This window comes from Sycon ciliatum, chromosome 3 (assembly GCF_964019385.1).
Source record: "Sycon ciliatum chromosome 3, ocSycCili1.1, whole genome shotgun sequence".
In the NCBI taxonomy this organism is placed as follows: Eukaryota; Metazoa; Porifera; class Calcarea; order Leucosolenida; family Sycettidae; genus Sycon; species Sycon ciliatum.
In genome coordinates, this window is record NC_088645.1 from 3,949,649 (window position 1) to 3,964,435 (window position 14,787).

Sequence of the window (14,787 nt, forward strand, 5' to 3'; positions counted from 1 at the left end):
CTCCAGCAAAGCGTTGTTGATCCGCTAAATTCGTCTCGAGACATATTCACCCAGTGCAGTGCTGACAAATGTAGAATGTTGAATCTGTGATAATTGTCGACGATGGACAGAAAGGTTGATAGCCGCTATCGCAGGGAAAGTGAAGCTGCTGGAAGTAACAACGGGGAGCTTGTTAGCATCACTTGATCAAAGCAGCTAGACGGAATCTGACTATTTGTCTCGCCCTCAGTTTAGTGAATTTTACGATCAGAAAATTATTCGATCAGGATCCCTTCTACAAGATGTGTAGTACAGGTGATTTCTGAACTTGACGATATGGAGACGGACCAGTAGACCTACCAACAACGTGTACCTGCAGGAAATTCACCCAAGGCTATTGCTAATGCTATCCTCTTCAGGGCTGTTGTTTTTTTATTAAAAATATGTTCCCTTCTCTCAACATACTCCTGCATGGCAGTAAGAGGGTGCGCTATGGAATTCAACGCCACAATCTTCGCCCAGCTGTGGATGAAGCATGGTCAAGTCATGGCAGTACATATACTTGAACCAGATGAGAAATTGAAGTTCATTTGTGATGCGAAGTTTGACAGACCCAGTGACCGAGTCAAGCGTTGTCTTTTGCCGTGGCACAAATTGCTGAAGAATCCGAGATGGCCGTGGAATTATGCACATGGATACTACCAGAAATAATGGTGGCATGAACCATTGTGGAATGGGACAGCTCACGGAGAATACTGGAATAGCTCAAGTATCGCTAGGCGATTGTAAATCCTGTTCTGGCTGATAGCTTCGGCCTGCTGCGCCCGTCCATGTACAATGATGGGAACATGCATTTCTGTTTTCTACATATTTGCTATCTACTGTACTGTGGTATTACAGTTGCAGGTCCCTTATATAGAAATATGTTCAACCCCCCCCCCCCCCCACATAAATATGAACTAAAAATTTCACTGTTGGACTCGCCGGTGGCTAGAGAGCAAAGGATTAATTTATAGCAAAGAAAAGGACCAGGGAACTACAAGTTACGCTATAATGTCCACGAACAATTTCACTGTATTTGAAATAAGTTTGTTTGATACCCTGAGAACTCTGAAACTTTGCAGCACTGTGGATTATATGTGGATACAACATTTATGGAAGGAACACATAGTTCAAATAATTATAGCACTGAATTGTTGAGATTGTGAGCACATTCCAATCAGTACTCTACATATTTATAAGCGGTGGCAATCGTTAGGAATAGGTCGTGAGTTGTCAGAGTGCTCTAGTATATGAGAGAATGTTTTGTTTGTCTAATCGACGGCTCGTTTGAAGCCAGAGTTGTTTGAACTTGTTTCAGTCGACTTGATTCTAGACAGTAGTCAAAGGAGTACTATGAAGTATACACCAGGCGTAGTCTGTAAGGTATCTCGTGAGAATTCTGTCGGTACACATCAGGTACCAGCTTGCAAAGATGGCTCCTCTCTGTTTCTTGAAAGCCTGTATAATTGGACTGTGGCTCCAGCGATTCCCTTCTCAGAGCAGGTACCATACCCAATACGGTCAATGCATATTGGACAGACCTGTGTGCACAACAGAAATAGTGGAGAGAAATCTCTCAGCTCATGAACACATCAGTGAAGTTTAAACTGCCGTTGTTTGTGGCCATCAGTATAAACCTATCGACTATAAGAATAATGTGCAAAAAACCCTCTATAACTACAGCTGGGGCCATGGAATTATAAAGCATCTAACTTAGGGAACTGCCAATTCTGGTCGGAGTTGCGTTCGAGGCCTGCAATTCATGATGGCTATCGTATGTTGCATTGACCAGAGACCATATAAAACGTCCATGCCACATTGAAACACACACTACTTTCGAGTACTTTGGTATCCCCCACCAAATGGGCATTCGTTCCCGGGGTGGCAGGTGTCACCATTCGTTATGCCTAGATCAGATTTCATTGACCCCAACTGTCATGAAGAATCATTCTTTACTTTGACTGGATTTCAGTACAAGTTGTAGAACTGCAGAATAAATTTTGTTGTATTTGGGCAACCATTTCTCTACAAACGCTCTATTTGGAAAAGAATTTTTTTAATAAAATACATGTCCAAATTCCACATCTACCCAAATCGGAATACTTGATCACGTATTCAGTCCTACACGGAATGTTTAGAAAACGCCAGGGAATAGGAATTTGCTAACGAGAACTCCAGGCCAGGGTACTAGCATACGAACAGAACAAGATAAAAACTCACCAGTATACTTGTAGTAATTCATGTCGGTGTAATATTCACGATAAGCAACGAGGCACCCTCCGATTTGGTCAAGCTGCTTTGAAGTCTGGTTGTTCAGGTGATACAAACGGGCTCCCCGTTGTTACTTCCAGCAGCTTCACTCTCCCTGCGACAGCGACTATCAGCCTCTCTCTCCATCGTCGACAATTATCACAGATTCAACATTCTACATTTATCAGCACTGCACTGGGTGAATATGTCTCGAGACGAATTTAGCGGATCAACAACGCTTTGATGGAGATAAATTCTCCTCTCGAGGACCTTCAGGGTACCTGGAAGGGTATAGAAGATGGGATCGCTCACGGCGTTGGGAGAACATAGCAAACAACCTCTTCTTCGATTGAAATTTGGCAAAAAAGTGTGTGAAATGTATGTGCGCAGATGCATTTCCACTGGCAAGCTAATCCCTCATTACGTCATCAGCGCTCGCTCGGCCGAAATTCAAAAGTCGTCTTCCTGCTCGACTCGATCGCTTCTGGAGACTCGTTCTTGTTCGAGGGGTCTTCTCTTTCACCTACCTTCGTCTTGGCATCGAAAACTCGGCGTCGAAAATGAAGCCGGAGTGCCCCTTTAATGTAGCAGGGCTAGATAGGGGAAGTCCCTGGGACGCTGTGTCTGTGAGGCTGTGACCTGACATGGACTAGAACTGTATGGGGTATTCACACGACAGGCACTTGCACGTTTTACAGGGAGTGACATACGAGAAAAGTGACTGTGTGGATTCATACAGCTGGCTGCATGAGACGACAGGCGCTAGGAACGTTTGCATTTTTGAATGCTTCACCGACCAGTAGCCATGGGTATTTCAAATTTCAAAACACACATACGATAATTATCATGCTCTATTATCACGATTATAAGAGCCGCGTAAAAAATCAAGTCTTGTTTCGCGCTTTTTGGTGTAAATGTACTCGTGCACGCCACGATTATCGTGAAAGTGGGCGCGCCGGGCCCCCAGCTCGCTTTCACTTTTCAGCCACTTTCAGGCACTTTTCTCGTTCACAGGTAATGGGGTATTCACACGACAGGCAAATCCACGTGCACCGGAAAGTTGCTATGGTATTTTACCTGTGAACGAGAAAAGTGTCTGAAAGTGGCTGAAACGTGAAAGCGAGCTGGGGGCCCACTTTCACGATAATCGTGGCGTGCACGAGTACATTTACACCAAAGCGCGCGAAACAAGACTTGATTTTTTACGCGGCTCCTTAGAGCATGATAATTATCGTATGTGTGTTTTGAAAATTTGAAATACCCATGGCTACTGGTCGGTGAAGCATTCAAAAATGCAAACGTGCCTGTCGTCAAGTGCAGCTGTGTGAATCCACACAGTCACTTTTCGTATGTCACTCCCTTCAACTTTCCTGTGCACGTGGATTTGCCTGTCGTGTGAATACCCCATAAAATACCATAGCAACTTTCCGGTGCACGTGGATTTGCCTGTCGTGTGAATACCCCGTAACAGACGAGCATGTGGGGTGTCGCAAGCGTTTATTCCAGTGTGAATAATCATGAGCCTGTGATCGGTAATCAAGTATGACGTACATGTACTCAGTATGAGGTTATGATTATAAATGATGTACACATATCACACATCAGAGAGGCAAGGACAGCAGAAGTGACCCGCGGGGTCCTGCGCCGTCGCAACGGCTACGTGTACTACTAGGTTGCTATGGCAGCGGAACACTAAATCTTAGTACTCATGAATAGTTCAATGGTGCCGATGTACGTGCACTATGCAGCGCCCACCGGCAGCACCCGTGCCTCCAATAAAGGTACCGAATGGCTTGCGACACGCAGGCTCTAGTAGTGCTGTGGCATGCCTGCGGGCCTGAGAATGTACGTGCGATGTGCCCTGCTGGACCAGCGGCCTGCAGCCATCAGGGCATACTCTGGTGCGCCTCGATCCGCCATGTGTGTGGCTCCCCCGGCGCGTAAGGAATAGCTTCTGATGCTTGGACCTAGCACTTTGTGTAGGACAGCATTGATGCCGTTCGGCGTGAGATAGCGACCATCCTGAAACTTGAATAGGGGTTGCTTGTCATTGCTCAATTTGCTGGACCGAACGTAAGCCTGCAGGGCTCGGACGGGACATAGTGCGGAGTCAGCGTAGCGATGCAGCGCTACCTCCCCACCTGTTGTTAATTGAGACGTCTTCGTCCTCTAGAGCTGCAGAGAGGCCTCCTGCTGGGCTAACCGGAGGTGCTCGCGCCTCAGTGTCTTGAGGCCGCCGGGACCGTGTGGTGACAGCGACGTGTACTCACTCGCACGCAAGCAGGCCGTGGAAGGCTGTCGTAAGAGCAGCCCATAGCAGTAGTCTGTCTGCCGGGGAGTACAGGGACCGATCCAAGAACTGGCGGAGAGCCTTCAGCTGGTGGACGGTGAACGCTTGGCGCTGAGGGCATGTTGACAGACGCCTGGGAAGCGACGCTCTCTCCCTCTCTAAGCCCTTGAGCAGGGCTGTGATGCGGCTTGAGGATGTAACCCCGACCGGGCCTTCGATGCGGAGGAGGTGGTGTTTGATCGCGGCCAGGTAGACTCTCAGAGTGCTGGCGCTGACTGAGTGAGACATTGCAGCAGCGAACAGCAGGACGTCGCTCTGATCTGGGTGATGTGCGTCGCGGCGCATGCGACCAATGAACTCCAGGAATGACGCCAGCCTGGGGCGTACATGCGCTGTGTGCCAGTGGCTACCAAGTTGGCAATCAGGTGCTCTGCTCGCGCTGAGAGAGAGCGGCGGCTAGCGAGCCTAGGAGGACACAGGCACAAGCGCATGCAATACAAACGCACACACGCATACACCCGCACACACGCATGTTTTCTAAATAGGCAGGATGGTACGGCGGCCAAGCTGCGGTGTATGCGTGCTGCGCGGGGTCGCTGAACAGCGGCCCGCTTCCCGGAACACACTGGCCCGGCGGCGTGGCTGCGGATTGTAAGCAGGGGACCCGTGGGTTATGCTAGTGGGAGATCTCCCCCCTGACCTCGCCGGGGCGTTCCTGTACTGGTTTGGCCGAGGTTTGCCCTCATCCTGTGGGGCTAATGCAAATACGACCCGAGAGCCCCCCTCCCCCAGACCCGTGGGGTGGGAGCCTCTGCTATTGGCCTAATCCATAGGTACTTAGCCTTGCGGGTGGACGCATGGGGGTGGCACGTAAGCGTTAGCTTGCGTAGCCGTGGCTTGCGGCGGAAAGCGATCCTCCGGCGGGAGGTCGACTTCCGGCGGGATGTTATGCAAGCGGGGCTGGCGACCCTGGACAGACACACAGAACAACAGACAGCAGGCGGCGAAGCCTTGGTTCGGTGGAGCCGTAGCTTGCAGCGGCAGTGTCTGTAAGCAATTCTCCGGCGGGAGTTATATGTTCGGCGGGATGTAATGCGAGCGGGGCTAGCACCCCTGGATAGACACACAGAACAATAGATAGCGGGCGGCGAAGCGTTGGCTCGCGGAGCCGTTGCTTGCAGCGGTGGTGTCTGTAGGCGATCCTCCGGCGGGAGGTGGACATCCGGCGGGGTGTTATGCGCGCGGCTTGCGAGCCTGGATATACACGCAGAGCACAATACAGCGAGCAGGTCAGGCTCGCGGAGCCGTGCCCCTAGTGTATACGGGCAAACATACAACCTGCTAGGTAGGCTTAACACCCTCTACAATTTGCCTCGGTAGCATGGCAACACGGTGCCTGGCCATTATTTTGTTTGCGCCATGCGGGCTACGCGTGTCGCGTACATATGGAGCGCCCCCGAGTACAGCGGTCGCCGGTTCGGGGCATGCGGGGTGTCGGTCCCCATTCCTCCCAAAAAATAAAACGGGGTTCTAAGGGGCCGGATAAGCCCATTAAGCACACAGAGTGGTAAGATAGACCATGAAGGGTTCGCCCCGGCGAGGGCATGGATAATCATTGACAGCGGAAATTGTAGGTGGGTAAGTAGAGTAGGGGAAACAAAACAACAAGAAAAGAGCAGAGATGCTGGGCTGGGGGGACTACGGACGTACGGCGAGCCTACGTAGTGGTGGCTGGGATAGCCGGGAGCTTGAATTGGCGGCGGGAGCGCCTGGCCAACTGCAGACGGATGCGACTATTTGTTGTCGGATTGCGCACTTGCGAGTGATGATGGGGCAGTCTCTGCGTCGGGTACCAGACGGCGGAAGCGCTTGAACTGGGCCCGGGAGAGTGCGTCTGCGATGCTTTTGTCGACGCCGGCGATGTGACGGACGACCAGGCAGAAGTTGTGGCGAGCGGCGAGCTGCATGGTGCTGCATATCAGTGCCATGACCCCGGCGTGTCGGCATGTGCCGGACTCCCAGGCAGTGCACACTGCTGAATTATCGCAGTGCAGGAGAATCTTCTTCTGTGCCCAGTGGAGGCCCCAAAGTTGGCAGGCAATGGCGATGGGCCACATCTCTCTCCACATTATGGACGTGTAAGGTGGGGCCTGCTCCGCCGCTGACCATGTGCCCGCGGACCAACGACCCTGGTAAAGACTTTAACCAAACGGGGTCGCGTAGTAAGGCCTTTCCGTTCCGTAGTGGGAGGAAATCCTGCCACCATTATTTTGATGTCGGCGAGAGCCTCGTTGGTGAGCCAGATGGCCGCGCCAGGGCTGGTGACCGAGGAACACAGGTCGATGAGGCGGCGAGTGAACGTACGACCGGCTGGGACGACCTTGGCGGCGAACGCCAGGTGGCCAACGAGGGACTGGAGTTCGTGTTTGTACGCTGATGACCGGATGGCCCAGGCTGCGAGGAGTTGCCGCAATATACGGAGCTTCTCGGCTGGGAGCTGCAGCTCCCCTGCCGCTGAATCAATGTCGATGCCAAGCACTGTGAGGCAGGTGGCGGGGCCAACAACTTTGTCCGGGCCGTCTGCTGTTGGGACGCCCAGTTTTGTGAAGACCTGCAGAATAGTGGCTTTGTGGGACGCGGCCGCCGAGGACATGACAGAGTCGGCTGCTGGAGACACTAAGACAAAGTCATCCAAATAGTGCTCCAGTGCAGGGATACTATAGTTCTTACGGAGGATCCATTCTAGGGCGGTAGCCAGGCAGTTTAACACACTGGGAGCGGAGCGTAGGCCAAATGGCAGGACAGTGTCGAAATAGTAGTTGCCTTTCCACAACATGCCGAGGAGCGGCCAGTCGTCGGGGTGCACGGGGCAGAGTCGGAAAGCGTGCTTCAGGTCCACCTTTGACAGGAGGGCTCCGGGGCCCGTCCTGCGCACGTGGTCTGCTATCGTGTCAATCGTAATTAGAGAGAAACGGTGGGCCTCCTTGTCAATGAAGGAATTGACGCTGTTCCCATCGGTGGCGGACAGGTGCATGATGAGCCGGTGGCCGCCCGACTTCTTGGGGACCACACCTACGCCAGAGGTGCGCAGACGGACGAATGGCGGCGTGTTGAAGGGGCCAGCTGTGTGGCCGCTACTGCATTCCGCGGCCAGGTATTGGTCGACGACCTCGGGGTGTGCTGCCGCTGAAGACAAGTTCGGGCTGCGTAAGGACACATCACGGGGTCCGGCGAACCCGATACAACAGCCGGCACGTAAATTGCTAATTAGAGAATGAACAAATGCAGGATTAGAGTGCGCCAGCAATTCAGTGTGTGATGCATCAATATTGATAGGGGTGTTGGGGTGTAATGCAATGTTCATAGGGGTGTTAGGGGGTGGGTGAATGCAAGAAAGTGGTGCCGGGGCTGATTGCTGTTCGCTCTTATTTCTTGGCTGGACAGGCTGACATGGCGTGCGAGCCTGAGCAGAAAAGGCAGGCGTGTCGAAAGCGACATGGGCCGCTGCAGGCTCCGTGATTGTAGCGGCAGCAGATTCAGGTTGATTTAGTGCTTGCACTCTCTTTCGCCTGCTTGCCGCGAAAGGCCGAGGTGTATGCTCCGGCCAAGTGCCCCACCTTCTTGCAAATGCTGCAATTGGGGAGGGCCTGTCCCGTGAAACACGTCGCGAAAAGCTCCGTGTCGAGCTCCGCCAGGGATCGGCTTGGGTCCTTTGACAGGTGCCGGCGTGCCCGCGTGTCATAGTCCACGACTGCCGAGAAGAGGTACTTCCCGGTTGCCTATACCATGTATGTTTGATGCTGCATCAGTGCAGCGGCGCAGCAAGGTTGATCGCGGATGGCGATCAGGCTAAAAATAGACCATGCCTCGGTCCACGAGGCAAGGTTCTCAATTTTTCCTTTCGGTGCGCTTGTCACCGAAAGTGCCCCTTCTTCGTCTATGCGGAGCCTCTTAGGGGCTGGCTCCCTGGTAGAAATAGATTTGGGCGGGAGCAGTATTGCCAGATCTATATACTCGATTCGTCTGATCCGATCGACTGTCTCCACTGAGACGTGTGAAATGCAGGAGGGGTAACCCATGTTCGTATGGTGCAGGAATTCATCAGCACGCACACCGTCTTCTTGGTGCTCCGTGACGTTCTCCGGTGCGTTGCCGCTGAGGGCTGCTGCCACGCTGGCTGCCACGATTTGCTGGATAGACTCCCTTTGTGCCTTCCAGAAAGCCATTGTGGGTGTAAGACTATCGCTGAGAGCGGAGAAGAGACAATTTCAAACAATTTCTGCGGCGGGCAGGCACAACAAACAACTGGTGAAAGTCTTTACTTGTTCCTGCCTTGCGAGGGTGGCCTTGGGTGAGCTTGCACCCAAGGCGGATAGGTGTCTTATACGGCATGCCGTACGCGCATCGCGGTTGCGAATGCTTGCGTGGGGCCCGCGCGGGAGCCTGGCAGTGCGTACGATTTCCAAATATTTCTGCTCAGCAACCCCTCTCCCCAGGAGTACACTGTATCTCAGAAGGCTGACCGTACCACACTAAAAATACCTTCCGACGCCCCTGCATTAACAAACTGCTTCACGGCAAACAATGTTAGAAAGCAGGCTGCACAATGCCCTTATAAGGCAGAGCTTGACACACAGTACGGAGCACAGAAACTGTATTTTGACAGGCTGTCTCGATTTACTTTTGCAGCGCGAGTTTGCTTTTGCAGTGCTAGTTTGCTTTTACAGTGTGTTTGCTTTTGCAGAGGAGAGTTTGCTTTTGCAGAGGAGAGTTTGCTTTTGCAGAGGAGAGTTTGCTTTTGCAGAGGAGAGTTTGCTTTTGCAGAGGAGAGTTTGCTTTTGCAGAGGAGAGTTTGCTTTTGCAGAGGAGAGTTTGCTTTTGCAGAGGGGAGTTTGCTTTTGCAGAGGAGAGTTTGCTTTTGCAGAGGAGAGTTTGCTTTTGCAGAGGAGAGTTTGCTTTTGCAGAGGAGAGTTTGCTTTTGCAGAGGAGAGTTTGCTTTTGCAGAGGAGAGTTTGCTTTTGCAGAGGAGAGTTTGCTTTTGCAGAGGAGAGTTTGCTTTTGCAGAGGAGAGTTTGCTTTTGCAGAGGAGAGTTTGCTTTTGCAGAGGAGAGTTTGCTTTTGCAGAGGAGAGTTTGCTTTTGCAGAGGAGAGTTTGCTTTTGCAGAGGAGAGTTTGCTTTTGCAGAGGAGAGTTTGCTTTTGCAGAGGAGAGTTTGCTTTTGCAGAGGAGAGTTTGCTTTTGCGGAGGAGAGTTTGCTTTTGCAGAGGAGAGTTTGCTTTTGCAGAGGAGAGTTTGCTTTTGCAGAGGAGAGTTTGCTTTTGCAGAGGAGAGTTTGCTTTTGCAGAGGAGAGTTTGCTTTTGCAGAGGAGAGTTTGCTTTTGCAGAGGAGAGTTTACTTTTGCAGAGGAGAGTTTGCTTTTGCAGAGGAGAGTTTGCTTTTGCAGTGAGAGTTTGCTTTTGCAGTGAGAGTTTGCTTTTGCAGTGAGAGTTTGCTTTTGCAGCTCGAGTTTGTTTTTGCAGTGTTTCCATCTACGCAACCTACCGCACGCCTTAACCATCGTTGACAGTTTATTGGTATTCAGCTTGTTCTTGTAGTAATCGCCATAACAATTTGTTTTTGGTGAAGCACGAATGTTTGCTAAACTCGGTTTTTCCAACAGGTGGCCGAATCCCTCCCCTCCCCCCTCCATTTACGCCGATAGCCTTGACAAATTGGTACCGTATTTTACTTGTTGTGTATTGTGCGGTGTACTAAATCCAACCCATCATTACGACGGCCTGCCTACATGAGAGAGCGGGGCCAGACAAGCAATGTCATGTGCGAGCATGTATTAGTAGCGGGCATGCAGCCCGGTGGTCGATACGTACGTGATTTAGCGTTTTAGTGTCCAGTGTCGTCTCCCTTTATTATTATTAAGCCACGACCTCGGGTGTACTCGTATGCTACATACATGTGCAGTTGCGCTAAACTGAAATCTGACCCAAAGTGCTAAGCTGGCACCCTCAACCTGCACCGCACTTGTTTGCCTGGAAGTGGCAAGAATGCGGCTGGACGTACACCTGCACCGGCCTTGGTTGAATGGAAATGGCACGAATGCGGCTGGACGTACACCTGCACCGGCCTTGGTTGCCTGGAAGTGGCATGAATGTGGCTGGACGTACACCTGCCCCGGCCTTGGTTGCCTGGAAGTGGCACGAATGTGGCTGGACGTACACCTGCACCAGCCTTGGTTGCCTGGAAGTGGCAAGAATGTGGCTGGACGTACACCTGCACCGGCCTTGGTTGCCTGGAAGTGGCACGAATGTGGCTGGACGTACACCTGCACCGGCCTTGGTTGCCTGGAACTGGCAGGAATGTGGCTGGACGTACACCTGTACCGGCCTTGGTTGCCTGGAAGTGGCAGGAATGTGGCTGGACGTACACCTGCACCAGCCTTGGTTGCCTGGAAGTGGCACGAATGTGGCTGGACGTACACCTGCACCAGCCTTGGTTGCCTGGAAGTGGCACGAATGTGGCTGGACGTACACCTGCACCGGCCTTGGTTGCCTGGAAGTGGCAGGAATGTGGCTGGACGTACACATGTAAAGATACAGTACATGTGCAGATGCAATGATGTAAACTGTGATAGGAACTGCTCCAGGCCGCCAGCTTTGTACTTTGGGTCGGATTTCAGTGAGCACAGCAACTGTAGCATACTAGTAGGTTTTGTATGATGCAGTGCATGTTCTGTTTCAATTCATTTCCGTTTTTTTCATTACTTTATTTCAAAACTGATTTCAGTGCTCCGGTTTGCGAAGACCAGCTCTCCTCCCCCCCCCCCCCCCCACCCTCTCTATGTTTGTTCGAGGGGCACTCAAGTCATGCAGTTATGTGATTACAGTGTAACATTCACGTTTCCTTGTAAAACGTGTTCAGATACGAAGTTTGACTGGTACGCAGTTCCTGGGTACCTGGGTACCTGGGTAGGTCTACCTGGGCGAATTATCTGTCCAGTTGTACTAATCTTGTACATAGTCCAACCGCTATCTCCAAACACGCAGCATTTTCTTTGAACGTTCCCTCGTTCTAGCATTACCAGATTATTGAGCAGTCTACGTGTGCCTGTGACTGTCAGCGTCACGTACATACACCCTTCGTTTCTTACCGTGTTGTGCAGTCACTTCACTGCATGGTGCATTTGAAAATCCGTGTTCTCTGTACCATCATCGCATGTCCTCTCTTGAAGCTTAGTCTCTCTGGCTCTCCAACAGTTACATAACTGACTGTACATCCACTGACAGCAGCAGCAGCAGCAGCGCCAGTGGCAGCGGAACAAACCCTGCAGTAGATCTGCAATAAACCCGAGGAACAAGCCCTGCAGTAGATCTGCAATAAACATGTGTTCTGGTTTCTTGCCATACACTACAGCAAAGGCAAACTGTCGCCACTAGAATGAAGTTCTGAAAAGCCACTGAAATATTCTGCTGCAGAAAAGAGAACATGAAACTCAATCCGTTCGCATTTCCAGGAACGCATCGACTTTCACTGATACGGACACAATAGACCAATCCCGAAAAGATTGTCTGGGTTCGAAAGGGGGCATGTCAACTGAGAGTACACTGTATAACACATACATGGCACTACCTGATCAGCATGCGGCACAGGACGTGTTTGATAGTTCGCGTGTGAATGCGAGGGTAAGTACACGGTTTTCTCGTTAGTTGAATGCAAGAGAGACGATGCGGCAGAAAGCAAAGCCCTTTGTAGTTTTCTCTCTCGCACTGGTAATGGTCTGCTGTTGGAGTTGAAATGCTAAGACATAATCCTTGTTTCGCTCTTCTGTGTAGTGTGAAGGGGTCAACGAACATGTAGAGCTCACTTTGATGAAGTAGGCAAGGCTGTGAGCGCTGTGGCTCAAAGCTATAGGCCCTAAATCTTACGAGATATTTCGAGTGCTATTGTTTGTTGCGAGCGCTTCGTCTTCGATGAGTCCTGCCTCTTTCCTGGCAGCTGCCCTCCTATAGGACCAACCACGAAGTGACTGTACTCATCTGCAGCCGATCAATGTTATATTGCACAAGAAGATATCGTTTTCGCCAAGCCAGTGCCCCGCCAAAGACCATCGCCGTGTCACACCGTCGGAACGAGTTCATGATGAGAAACATCATTCGCGCGAGCGTGATGAAGAACTATTTCGAAAGACAACATAGTCTTTACCCGCGGGACGACAACTATGCGCACGTCCTGCAAGGGGAGAATATCACCAGCGACATCAACGAAGACGACGGCAGTATTTCGGAAACCTGGAGTCAGCGGAGGTCGTCAAGCTCCTCCGCGACCCGGTACATGTACAGTATAGGTGACATGTTGACACGAGCGTGCGGAAACACAGCATACACTGTAGTAATGTTGCGAGAGTTTGCGGAAGGAGCCCAAGTCGGGAAATCCATCAGCTCCAAAAGCTACCTGTAGGTGGGCGATCAGACTCCAGCTTCAGACTACAACATTCAGGACTTGTAAATAGTTGAACTTTGTGAAGCAGCAGATCGAGAAGTAAGTTAGTTAGCTGAAATCGTAGCTGTCGCAGTATGCCGGCGCTATGTAGCTTGCATTTTTTACGGAGAGTTGATCGCCACGCGAATGTTTCTCTCCTCACCGAGAGCTAGCTGGCCTCCAAACTCCGTCAGGGTCTGCCTAAGGTACCGAAGGTCCTTTGACTAGCTGCTGGCAGGACTCCATCAGATCCCTAAGCTTCAGCTCGGCGAGCAAAAGTCTCTCTCTCCTCCGCCATGAGCTGACACACACAAACTGAATACAAAACGATGTACTTCACACGTGCTGGCTTGCACGCGTGCCCCCTTTCACGAACCCAGACAATCTTTTCGGGATTGGTCTATTGTATCGAAAATGCTCTGTAAGGAATCGAAACTTGTAGTCTCGGCAAGTTTCTATCGACTCTCGTATTTCGATTCTAGCGCAGACATACAATACGATTACCGGTATTATGTACAATACGATTACCGGTATGTATCACGGACCCTACTAGTCTACTACTACATGTAGCACTAGCACAGTAGCAGGTAAATGTAGTACTGCATACTGGTCCTTGCGGGTGCGGACAAGGGGAAATCCCTTGAATCCCCTGCACTACACGTATCCCGCCCTGACTGACAAGTAACGCACGCGCACGTACAGTTCTGACAGGGCTAGCTCAGGGCCCGGTACGCGGTACGGCGGTAGGGGCATCAGATCGACCTCATGAATGAAGTAGCGCCACCGTTCGAGCGCAATGAACAGGGTGTGTGTGTGTGCGCGCGTGCGTGTGTTTGTGTGCGCGCGTGTGTATGTGTGTGTATGAGGTGCAGGGGCCATGTAACGAGGCCTGGCGCAAATATTCATGACGCCCAATTCTTTGTCCCTGGCATGGTTGCTGTCACTCTCTCCTTTGTAGCTTGGTATTATTTCCCACTCCAGATCCCTGCTGCTGCTTTGGAGATGGTAAGTTTTTTTATATACATGTACATCTGCATGTAAGAAATAACCAGTCAACCCGTGACCATCATAGCTATGTACCAATACTGGCTAAGAGTAAGCTTCACTGGACACAAGTGAAATCTGGGTAGCTACGTACACAATAGGAGTCTTTTCTGCGTTTATCCTGATAGCAATGAAATTTTTTCTCCAAAGCCAGAGGCCCGAGCGTACCTTGCCAGAGTGCTCAGTGAGCTGTGAACAACGCAAACAGAAAATGCACTACCCCACATGAGAGTGCTCAAACTTACAAGTCAGTGAGCTCTGGATAACGCAAACAGAAAATGCACTACCCCACATGAGAGTGCTCAAACTGACAAGTCAGTGAGCTCTGGATAACGCAAACAGAAAATGCACTACCCCACATGAGAGTGCTCAAACTGACAAGTCAGTGAGCTCTGGATAACGCAAACAGAAAATGCATTACCCCACATGAGAGTGCCCAAACTGACAAGTCAGTGAGCTCTGGATAACGCAAACAGAAAATGCACTACCCCACATGAGAGTGCTCAAACTGACAAGTCAGTGAACTCTGGATAACGCAAACAGAAAATGCACTACCCCACATGAGAGTGCTCAAACTGACAAGTCAGTGAGCTCTGAACAACGCAAACAGAAAATGCACTACCCCACATGAGAGTGCTCAAACTGACAAGTCAGTGAGCTCTGAACAAGCAAACAGAAAATGCACTACCCCACATGAGAGTGCTCAAAC

General features: G+C 51.0%; 2 long non-coding RNA genes across 2 annotated transcripts; both read right to left on the reverse strand.

Annotated features, from left to right (window-relative positions):
• Window positions 1-934: 934 nt before the first annotated feature.
• Window positions 935-2,646, reverse strand: LOC135812427 (uncharacterized). The gene is made up of 2 exons (XR_010552796.1): window positions 2,242-2,646; window positions 935-1,562 (listed from the first exon to the last, which is right to left on the reverse strand). It is a non-coding gene; the product is annotated as an uncharacterized LOC135812427 (long non-coding RNA).
• Window positions 2,647-3,751: 1,105 nt separating this feature from the next.
• LOC135811233 (uncharacterized) lies at window positions 3,752-9,004 on the reverse strand. Its single transcript, XR_010552570.1, has 2 exons — window positions 8,676-9,004; window positions 3,752-5,530 (listed from the first exon to the last, which is right to left on the reverse strand). It is a non-coding gene; the product is annotated as an uncharacterized LOC135811233 (long non-coding RNA).
• Between the last annotated feature and the right edge of the window lie 5,783 nt (window positions 9,005-14,787).